Below are 11336 nucleotides of genomic sequence, written 5' to 3'. Positions count from 1 at the left end.
TCCCCAGGTTGAAGTCAGGTTTTGCTTTTGTTGCCTGAGCTTTGACATCCTTTCCAAAATCTCAGTGACAAAACCAATGAAAAGGAAAATTTTCTGTTTTCTTTTTTAAAAAGTTTTTATTGAGATATAATTGACACATATTAGTTTTAGGTGTACTCCATCATACAATATTTATATACATTGCAAAATGATCACCCCAATAAGTCTAGTTAACATCTAATATTGGGGCACCTGGGTGGCTCTGTGGGTTAAGCATCTGACTCTTTTAAAAAAAATTTTTTTTAATGTTTATTTATTTCTGAGACAGAGAGAGACAGAGCATGAGTGGGGGAGGGGCAGAGAGAGAGGGGGACACAGAATCTGAACTAGGCTCCAGGCTCTGAGCTATCAGCACAGAGCCCAACTCGGGGTGGGGCTCGAGTTCACAGACTGGGAGATCATGACCTGAGCCAAAGCCGGACGCTCAACCGGCTGAGCCACCCAGGTGCCCCATAAGCATCTGACTCGATCTCATGGTTCCTGCCCTCAGGCTCTGGGCTGACAGCTGGAGCCTGCTTGGGATTTTGTCTCTTCCTCTCTCTCTGCCCCTCCCCCACTCACACTTTCTCTTAAAAATTTTTTTTAATGCTTATTTCTCAGACAGAGAAAGCGCACACATGAGTGGGGCAAGGGGCTGAGAGAGAGGGAGACCCAGAATCTGAAGCAGGCTCCAGGCTCTGAGCTGTCAGCACAGAGCTCAACGCGGGGCTCAAACCCACAAACCAGGGGATCATGACCTGAGTCGAAGTCCGATGCTTAACCGACTGAGCTACTCAGGCACCCTATATCTCTGTCTTTATCTTAAAAAAAAAATCTTTTTTTAAATGTTTGTTTATTTTTGAGACAGAGCATGAGCGGGGGAGGGGCAGAAAGAATCTCTCTGTTTTTAAATAAACTTAAAAAAAATCGAATACCGCAAAGTTACACTTTTTTTCTTGTGGTGAGATTTCTTCTTAGCAGCTTTCAAATACACAATATAGTATTGTTAACTATAGTCACCATGCTGAACATTTCATCCTGTGACTTATTTTATAACTGGAAGTTTGTACCTTTTGACCACCAGTATTCATTTCCCTCCCCCTCCTGAGGCCATATGGTATTTCACTTTCTCCGTCTGCCTTATTTCATTTAGCATAATGTACTCAAAGTCCATCTATGTTGTCACAAGTGGCAAGATTTTCTTTTATTTATGTCTTTAGGTTTATTTTTGAGTGAGAACTTGAGCAGGGGAGGGGCAGAGAGGAGGGAGAGAAAGAATCCCAAGCAAGATCTGCACTGTTCTCACAGAGCTGGACCTGGGGCTTGATTGAACCCACAGACTGTGAGATCATGACTTAAGCCAAAGTCAAGAGCTGGATGCCTAACTGGCTGAGCCACCCAGGTGCCACAATATTTCCTTTTTAAAATGGTTGAAAAATAGTCTGTTATCTATTGACCAGTTGATGGATCTATGCCGCATTTTCTCTATCCATTCATCCATCCATGGACTAGATTGCTTTCCATGTCTTGGCTATTGTAAATTTCCATTTTCTGCTAAGAGTTTTATAATTTGGTACTTATACTCAATTCTTTAATCCATTTTGACTTAATTTTTGTTAGTGGTGGGTTTGTTGTTTTATTTTATTTATTTATTTTTTAAAATATGATTTATTGTCAAGTTAGTTTCCATACAACACCCAGTGCTCATTCCAACAAGTGCCCTCCTCAATGCCCATCACCCACTTTCCCCTCTTCCGGAACCCCCATCAACCCTCAGTTTGTTCTCAGTATTTAAGAGTCTCCTATGGTTTGCCTGCCTCCCTCTCTGTAACTTTTCTTTCCTCTTCCCCTCCCCCAAGGTCTTCTGTTAAGTTTCTCAAGATCCACATAAGAATGAAAACATATGGTATCTGGCTTTCTCTGCCTGACTTATTTCACTTAGCATTATACCCTCCAGTTCCATCTACGTTGCTGTAAATGCCCAGATTTCATTCTTTCTCATTGACAAGTAGTATTCCATTGTATATATAAACCACATCTTCTTTATCCATTCGTCAGTTGATGGACATTTAGGCTTTTTCCATAATTTGGTTATTGTTGAAAGTGCTGCTATAAACATTGGGGTACAGGTGCTCCTCTGCATCAGCACTCCTGTATCCCTGGGGTAAATTCCTAGCAGTGCTATTGCTGGGTCATAGGGTAGATCTATTTTTAATTTTTTGAGGAACCTCCACACTGTTTTCCAGACTGGTTACACCAGTTTGCATTCCCACCAGTAGTACAAGAGGGTTCCCATTTCTCTACATCCTCACCAGCATCTATAGCCTCCTGATTTGTTCATTTTAGCCACTCTGACCAGAGTGAGGTGGTATCTCAGTGTGGTTTTGATTTGTATTTCCTTGGTGAGGAGTGATGTTGAGTATCTTTTCATGTGTCTGTGGGCCATCTGGATATCTTCTTTGGAAAAGTGTCTATTCATGTCTTCTGCCCATTTATTCACTGGATTATTTGTTTTTTGGGTGTAGAATTTGGTGAGCTCTTTATAGATTTTGGATACTAGCCCTTTATGTGGTACGTCATGTGCAAATATCTTTTCCTATTCCATCAGTTGCCTTTTAGTTTTTTTTTTAATTTTTTTTCAACGTTTATTTATTTTTTTTGGGACAGAGAGAGACAGAGCATGAACGGGGGAGGGGCAGAGAGAGAGGGAGACACAGAATCGGAAACAGGCTCCAGGCTCTGAGCCATCAGCCCAGAGCCTGACTCGGGGCTTGAACTCACGGACCGCGAGATTGTGACCTGGCTGAAGTCGGACGCTTAACCGACTGCGCCACCCAGGCGCCCCAGTTGCCTTTTAGTTTTGTTGATTGTTTCCTTTGCAATACAGAAGCTTTTCATCTTCATGAGGTCCCAATAGTTCGTTTTTGCTTTTAATTCCCTTGCCTTTGGAGAAGTGTCAAGTAAGAAATTGCTGAGGCTGAGGTCAGAGAGGTTTCTTCCTGCTTTCTCCTCTAGGGTTTTGATGGTTTCCTGTCTCACATTCAGGTCCTTCATCCATTTTGAGTTTATTTTTGTGAATGGTGTAAGAAAGTGGTCTAGTTTCATTCTGCTGCATGTTGCTGTCCAGTTCTCCCAGCACCATTTGTTCAAGAGACTGTCTTTTTTCCATTGGATGTTCTTTCCTGCTTTGTCAAAGATGAGTTGGCCATACATTTGTGGGTTCAATTCTGGAGTCTCTATTCCATTGGTCTATGTGTCTGTTTCTGTGCCAATACCATGCTGTCTTGATGATTACAGCTTTGTAGTAGAGGCTAAAGTCTGGGATTGTGATGCCTCCTGCTTTGGTCTTCTTCTTCAACATTACTTTGGCTATTTGGGGCCTTTTGTGGTTCCATATGAATTTTAGGATTGCTTGTTCTAGCTTCGAGAAGAATGCTGGTGCAATTTTGATTGGGATTGCATTGAATGTGTAGATAGCTTTGGGTAGTATTGACATTTTAACAATATTCTTCCAATCCATGATCATGGAATGTTTTTCCATTTCTTTGTAACTTCTTCAATTTCCTTCATAAGCTTTCTATAGTTTTCAGCATACAGATATTTTACATCTTTGGTTATATTTATTTCTAGGTATTTTATGGTTCTTGGTACAATTGTGAATGGGATCAGTTTCTTTATTTCTCTTTCTGTTGCTTCATTATTGGTGTATAAGAATGCAACTGATTTCTTGGGGCGCCTGGGTGGCGCAGTCGGTTAAGCGTCGGACTTCAGCCAGGTCACAATCTCGCGGTCTGTGAGTTCGAGCCCTGCGTCAGGCTCTGGGCTGATGGCTCAGAGCCTGGAGCCTGTTTCCGATTCTGTGTCTCCCTCTCTCTCTGCCCCTCCCCCGTTCATGCTCTGTCTCTCTCTGTCCCCAAAAAAATAAATAAACGTTGGAAAAAAAATTAAAAAAAAAAAGAATGCAACTGATTTCTCTATATTGATTTTTGTATATTGCGACTTTGCTGAATTCATGTATCAGTTCTAACAGACTTTTGGTGGAGTCTGTTTGGTTTTCCATGTAGAGTATCATGTTGTCTGCAAAAAGTGAAAGCTTGACTTCATTTTTGACAATTTTGATGCCTCTTGTTTCATTTTGTTGTCTGATTGCTGATGCTAGAATTTCCAACGCTATGTTAAACAACAGCGGTGAGAGTGGACATCCCTGTCGTGTTCCTGATCTCAGGGGGAAATCTCTCAGTTTTTCCCCATTGAGGATGATATTAGCTGTGGGCTTTTCATAAATGGCTTTTATGATGTTAAGTATGTTCTTTCTATCCCAACTTTCTCAAGGGTTTTTATTAAGAAAGAATACTGAATTTGGTCAAATGCTGTTTCTGCATCGATTGGCAGGATCATATGGTTCTTTTCTTTTATTAATGTGCTGTATCACATTGATTGATTTTGTGAATGTTGAACCAGCCCTGCAGCCCAGGATGAATCCCACTTGATCATGGTGAATAATTCTTTTTATATGCTGTTGAATTCGATTTGCTGGTATCTTGTTGAGAATTTTTGCATCCATATTCATCAGGGATATTGGCCTGTAGTCATCTTTTTTTGCTAGGTCTCTGTATGGTTTAGGAATCAAAGTAAAGCTAGCTTCATAGAATGAGTGTGGAAGTTGTCCTTCTCTTTCTATTTCTTGGAACAGCTTGAGAAGGATAGGTGTTATCTCTGCTTTAAATGTCTGGTAGAATTACCCAGGGAAGCCATCTGGTCCTGGAGTCTTATTTGTTGGGAGATTTTTAATGACTGATTCAATTTCATCACTAGTTATTGGTCTGTTCAAATTTTCTATTCCCAGTTGTTTTGGTATTATGTGGGTGTTTAGGAACTTGTCCATTTCTTTCAGGTTGTCCAGTTTGTTGGCATATAATTTTTCATAGTATTCCCTGATAATTGCTTGTATTTCTGAGGGATTGGTTATAATAAATCATTTTCATTCAAGATTTTATCTTTTTGGGTCCTTTCTCTTTTCTTTTTGAGAAGCCAGGCTAGAGGTTTATCAATTTTGTTTATTTTTTCAAAAAACCAACTCTTGGTTTCATTGATCTGCTCTACTGCTTTTTTGGATTCTATATTGTTTATTTCTGCTCTGATCTTTATTATTTCTCTTCTTCTGCTGGGTTTGGGGCGTCTTTGCTGTTCTGGTTCTATTTCCTTTAGGTGTACTGTTAGATTTTGTATTTGGGATTTTTCTTGTTTCTTGAGATAGGCCTGGATTGCAATGTATTTTCCTCTTAGGACTGCCTTTGCTGCATCCCAAAGCATTTGGATTGTTGTATTTTCATTTTCATATTTATTTCTTCCCTAATTGCCTGGTTGACCCATTCATTCTTCAGTAGGATGTTAATTAACCCCCATGCTTTTGGAGGTTTTCCAGACTTTTTCCTGTGGTTGATTTCAAGTTTCATAGCCCTGTGATCTGAAAGTGTGCATAGTATGATCTCAATTCTTTTATATTTATTGAGGGCTGTTTTGTGACCCAGTATGTGATCTATCTTGGAGAATGTTCCATGTGCACTCAAGAAGAAAGCATATTCCATTGCTTTGGGATGCAGAGTTCTAAATATATCTCTCAAGTCCATCTGGTCCAATGTATCATTCAGGGCCATTCTTTCTTTACTGATTCTCTGTCTAGGTGATCTGTCCATTGTTGTAAGTGGGTATTAAAGTCACCTGCAATTACCACATTCTTATCAATAAGGTTGCTTATGTTTGCGATTAATTGTTTTATATATTTGGGTGCCTCCAAATTCAGTGCATAGACATTTATAATTGTTAGTTCTTCCTGTTAGATAGACCCTGTAATTATTATGTAATTCCCTTCTTCATTTCTTGTTACAGCCTTTAAATTAAAGTCTAGTTTGTCTGATATAAGTATGGCTACTCCAGCTTTCCTTTGACTTCCAGTAGCATGATAGATAGTTCTCCATCCCCTCACTTTCAATCTGAAGGTGTCCTCAGGTCTAAAATGAGTCTCTTGTAGACAGCAAATAGATGGGTGTCGTTTTTTATCCATTATGGTACCCTATGTCTTTTGGTTGGAGCATTTAGTCCATTTACATTATGTTGTTATTGAAAGATATGGGTTTAGGGGCGCCTGGGTGGCGCAGTCGGTTAAGCGTCCGACTTCAGCCAGGTCACGATCTCGCGGTCCATGAGTTCGAGCCCCGCGTCAGGCTCTGGGCTGATGGCTCAGAGCCTGGAGCCTGTTTCTGATTCTGTGTCTCCCTCTCTCTCTGCCCCTCCCCCGTTCATGCTCTGTCTCTCTCTGTCCCAAAAATAAATAAAAAACGTTGAAAAAAAAATTAAAAAAAAAAAAAAGAAAGATATGGGTTTAGAGTCATTGTGTTATCTGTAGGCTTCATGCTTGTAGCGGTGTCTCTGGTACTTTGTGGTCCTTGCAACATTTCACTCACAGAGTCCCCCTTAGGATCTCTTGTAGGGCTGGTTTAGTGGTGATGAATTCCTTCAGTTTTTGTTTGTTGGGGAAAACCTTTCTCTCTCCTTCTATTCTGAATGACAGACTTGCTGGATAAAGGATTCTTGGCTGCATTTTTTTCTGTTCATCACATTGAAGATTTCCTGCCAATCCTTTCTGGCTTGCCAAGTTTCAGTAGATAGGTGTGCTACTACCCTTATGTGTCTGTCTACCTTTGTATGTTAGAGCCCGTTTATCCCTAGCTGCTTTCAGAATTCTCTATCCTTGTGTTTTTCCAGTTTAACTATGATATGTCATGCAGAAGACCAATTCAAGTTATGTCTGAAGGGAGTTCTCTGTGCCACTTGGATTTCAATGCCTGTTTCCTTCCCCAGATCAGGAAAGTTCTCAGCTATGATATGTTCAAGTACACCTTCAGCCCCTTTCTCTGTCTCTTCCTCTTCTGGAATTCCTATGATACGGATATTGTTCCATTTCATTGCATCACTTTGTTCTCTAATTCTCCCCTCATACACCTGGATTTTTTATCTCTCTTCTCAGCTTCCTCTTTTTCCATAATTTTATCTTCTAATTCCCCTATTCTCCCCTCCACCTCTTCAATCTGTGCGGTGGCTGCCTCCATTTTATTTTGCACCTCATTTATAGCATTTCTTAATTCATCATCATTATATTTTAGTCCCTTGAGCTCTGTAGCAATAGATTCTCTGCTGTCTTCTATGCTTTTTTCAAGCCCAGTGATTAATTTTATGATTCTTCTAAATTATTGTTCAGTTATGTTGCTTATATCTGTTTTGATCAATTCTTTAGCTGTCGCTACTTCCTGGAATTTCTTTTGAGGAGAATTCTTCTGTTTGGTCATTTTGGCTAGTTTTCTGTCCCTTATGTTGTGTGCTCTGCACCTGTGAGCACTGCTATATTAAAGGGGGGAAGGTCATACACTGTCCAGGGCCTGGCCCTTCAAGAGGTGTTTTTTGGAGAGTGTTACTTGCTCTCTGTTGTTGTGACTTTGGTTATTTTATTTCCCTACTCGTAGTGATGTTTTGGACCCTCCACCAGGTTTGCTTTGGTTTGTTCCCTGGGTAGCCCTGGAAAGGAAAACATACAGACAAACAGGAAACAAAGACACACAAACAAACAAAAAGAAAAAAACGAAAAACTAAAGACAATCCAAAAGCAAAAAACCAGAAACACTAGCTACAAGTAAAGAAGAAGAAATGACAGGGGTGGGGAAGAAGAAAAAATAAACATTGACCAGGCAGAGAGACTAAAAGGCTTAATCCAGAGAGAGAAAGGAAAATAAGGAAGGAGGTGGGGGAAAAAGAAACAAAGATAAAGTTATGCAGACAGAGAAACTATACTGCTTGATTATTCCAGAGAGAGAGAATGGAATGTAAAGAAGGGGGCGTAGAACATGTATCAAGAGAATGGATTAAATATGTCTGTTTAAACAAACCAATAACTGGAGTAACCAGCCTAGAGGAGGGAATTGATAAGAAGGAGAAATGGATGGGAAAATATATCTATATAACAAAAATTGTCCTTGAATTAATCCAGGCAATGCAGCAGCACTGGCCAGGAAGGGTGGGGCGTGGGGGGGGGGGTCTGTCTGGTTCCACAGCATCTATCCCGTTCCAGTAGATATGTAATTACCCAGCATGGAGGGGCGTGGTTTGGTGTAGGCTGGCCCCGCCTCCACTGTGGGCCCCATGGACTGATCCCTGAGGCCCCGTGTTGGTGGTGGTGGGGAGAAAAATGGTGACCCCTCAGTCTCTTCTCCACAACCCAGTGTCCCAAATCATTCCTTTGGGAATTCCTTTGGGCTCCTTTGGAGCCGTCCTCACTGTGCTGAGGGCACAGACAAGGCTGGCTGTCTCACTCTGCCAACTCCTTTGTCCCTGTGCTTGGCTGGGATTTAAACTCCTACTCTATGTACCCTGGTATTGGGGAAGAACCTCCTGATATGAGGTCCCAGCTGGTTTTGTCCTGTGCCACAGCACTTCAGAGGAGGGGACTGGTTTCTCCTGCAGACTGTGCCCCTGATCTCCCACTGAACCCTGGAGTGGCTCCTCTCCTCCCCAGGTGTGTGAACAGGGCAGCCGGCTCCAGTCTGAGGATGGGATCTGCAGTTAGAGATCCTTTAACCTGCACTTAGAGATGGGATCCCTCTCCATCCTTGTCTGAGGTTTATCTCTTGTCCAGATACAGTCCTACACTTCCCCAGCTGCTCTTTCACATGCCTTTGTCTCTCTGCAAAAGAGGATCCCTCCCCTCCGTGCCTACATGGCCCCTTTTATCTCCCCCAGTTCGCAATCACCCACCTATGGCCCATCAGGTTGTACCAGTTTCTCCCTGGTAGACTCAGTCTCTTTTCCTCCAGACTCTTGGGGTTCAAAGTCCTTTGGCTTCAGCCCTTCTTTGTTTGAGAGAAGTGGGAAGTATGGATACCCCTACTTCTCCACCATGTTGGCTCCTCCTCTCAATACAAATTTAATAAAATAAGTTTCTAGTCGGCTGCTTTCTGGAAAGGGAATCTTTTTTTTTTTTTTTTTTTTTAATTTTACCTGGGTCTGTTTCTGGACCCACTTTTACTCCCTTGATGTATGTGCCTATTTTTTTAAGTTTATTTATTTTGAGAGAGCAAGCAGGGGAGGGATAGAGACAGAGGGAGAGAGAGAATCCTAAGCAGGCTCTGCACAGAGCCCGATGTGGGGCTCAAACTCATGAACCAGGAGATCATGACCTGAGCTGAAACCAAGAGCTGGATGCTTAACCACTGAGCCACCCAGACACCCCTTTGTGTGTGCCTATTTTTATACCAATACCACAGAATTTTGGCACTGTAGCCTTATAATAAGATTTGAAATTAGGTATTATAAATATTCCAACTTTGTTATTTTTCAAGGTTGTTTGTCTATGCTGGTTCCTTTCCATTTGCATGTGAAATTTAGAATCAACTTATCAATTTCTACACAAAAATATTGTATATTTTTATTGAGATATTGAATCTATAAATTTGTGGAAACTTGGCATCTTAAAAATACTAAGTTTGGGGCACCTGGGTGGCTTAGTTGGTTAAGCATCTGAATTCAGCTTAATGAGTTCGAGCCCTGCATCTGGCTCTGTGCTAACAGCTTAGATCCTGGAGGTTGCTTCAGATTCTGTGTCTTACTCTCTCTCTGCCCTTCCCCTACTGGGTCTCTCTGTCTCTCAAAAATAAATATTAAAAAATATTAAGTTTGAAGATGATTGTGTATTTTTTCTCTTTTGATCTCTTAAATTTTTTAAATATTTATTTTTGAGAGAGAGACAGCATGAGCAGGAGAGGGGCAGAGAGAGAGAGAGGGAAACACAGAATCTGAAGCAGGTAGGCTCTGAGCTGTCAGCACAGAGCCCAACATGGGGCTCAAACTCGTGACCTGTGAGATCATGACCTGAGCTGAAGTCGGGCGCTTACCTGACTGAGCCACCCAGACACCCCCTCTTTTGATTTTAAGGTGAATTAAGTTGATGGTTTGTGTTGAATCAACCTTGTGTTATGAGAATAAACCCAATTTGGTTGTGATTTATTACACCTGTTATGTATTGATGGATTTTGTTTGCTGACATTTTGTTTATGATATTTGGATCTATGTCTGTAAGGGATATTGGGTTGTAGTTTCATTGTGATGCCTTCTTCCTGGTTTTGGTGGCAGTGTAACACTGCCCTCATGTAATGAGTTGATAAGTGTTGACTCATCCTCTGTATTCTGGAATATATTGTGTAGAATTGGTATTGTTTCCTTCATAAGTGTTTGGTAGAGTTCAACAGTAAAAGCAATTGGGACTGAGATTTTCTTTCTTGGAATGTTTTGACTACACATTCAATTTTCTCATTGATAGAGGACTATTCGGGCTATAATTTTTCTTTAGTGAATATTTATAGTTTGTGTTTTACAACAGTAAATTTCACCTAAGATATGTGTAAAACATATGGGCAGAAGGTTGTTTGCAGTATTTATTTTCTTTATAATGTGCTGTTGGATTTTGTTTGCTATTGTTTTATTCAAGATTTTCATTTCTATTCATAAGAGATAGTGGTCTATAGTTTCTTGTTCTTTTCTGGCTTTGATATTGAATATTGGCCTCATAGAATGATTTAAGAGGTATTTCCTCCTGTCATTTTTTTGGAAGAATTTTAGAAGGGTTGGTAACTCTTCAATTTGTCAATAATACAGCTTGTGCTGAACTTTGCATTGTTGGGAGATTTTTGGTTACTGATTTAATCTCTTTACTTGTAATAGGTCTATTCAGGTTTTTTATTTCTTCTAGAGTCAGTTCTGGAACTCTGTGTTTCTCGAAATTCATCCATCTCATGGAGGGTATATACTTCAGTCAGAATATTCTCTAATGATACTTTTTGTTTCTTGTACTGTTGGTAATTATGTATCCATTTTCATTTATGATTTTAGTTATTTGCATTGGATTTTCTATTTTCTTAGTACATTTAGTTAAAAGCTTGTCAATTTTGCGGATCCTTTCCAAAAACTGACTTTTGCCTCCATTGACTTCCATATTGTTTTCCATTCTCTTTCATCTACCTTGACTCTAATCTTTGGTTTTCTACTTCTCCCGTCTACCTTTGCTTATAGTTTGCTCTTTTTCTAGGATCATAAAATGGGAGATTATTGTACTGATTTGAGATATGTCCTTTTTCTAAACATAAGCATTTATATCTTCAAATTTCCCTCTGTGCACTTTCTCTTTCTGTTCTTCAGATTAATTTTCCAATTGTTTTAAGTTCATGAATTCTTTCTTCTGCCTGCTCAAACCTGCTGCTGAATCCCTCTAGTGA

This window comes from Lynx canadensis, chromosome A2 (assembly GCF_007474595.2).
Source record: "Lynx canadensis isolate LIC74 chromosome A2, mLynCan4.pri.v2, whole genome shotgun sequence".
Classification (NCBI taxonomy): domain Eukaryota; kingdom Metazoa; phylum Chordata; class Mammalia; order Carnivora; family Felidae; genus Lynx; species Lynx canadensis.
The sequence above is the reverse complement of the archived record's forward strand: the minus strand, read 5'-3'. Positions refer to the sequence as shown.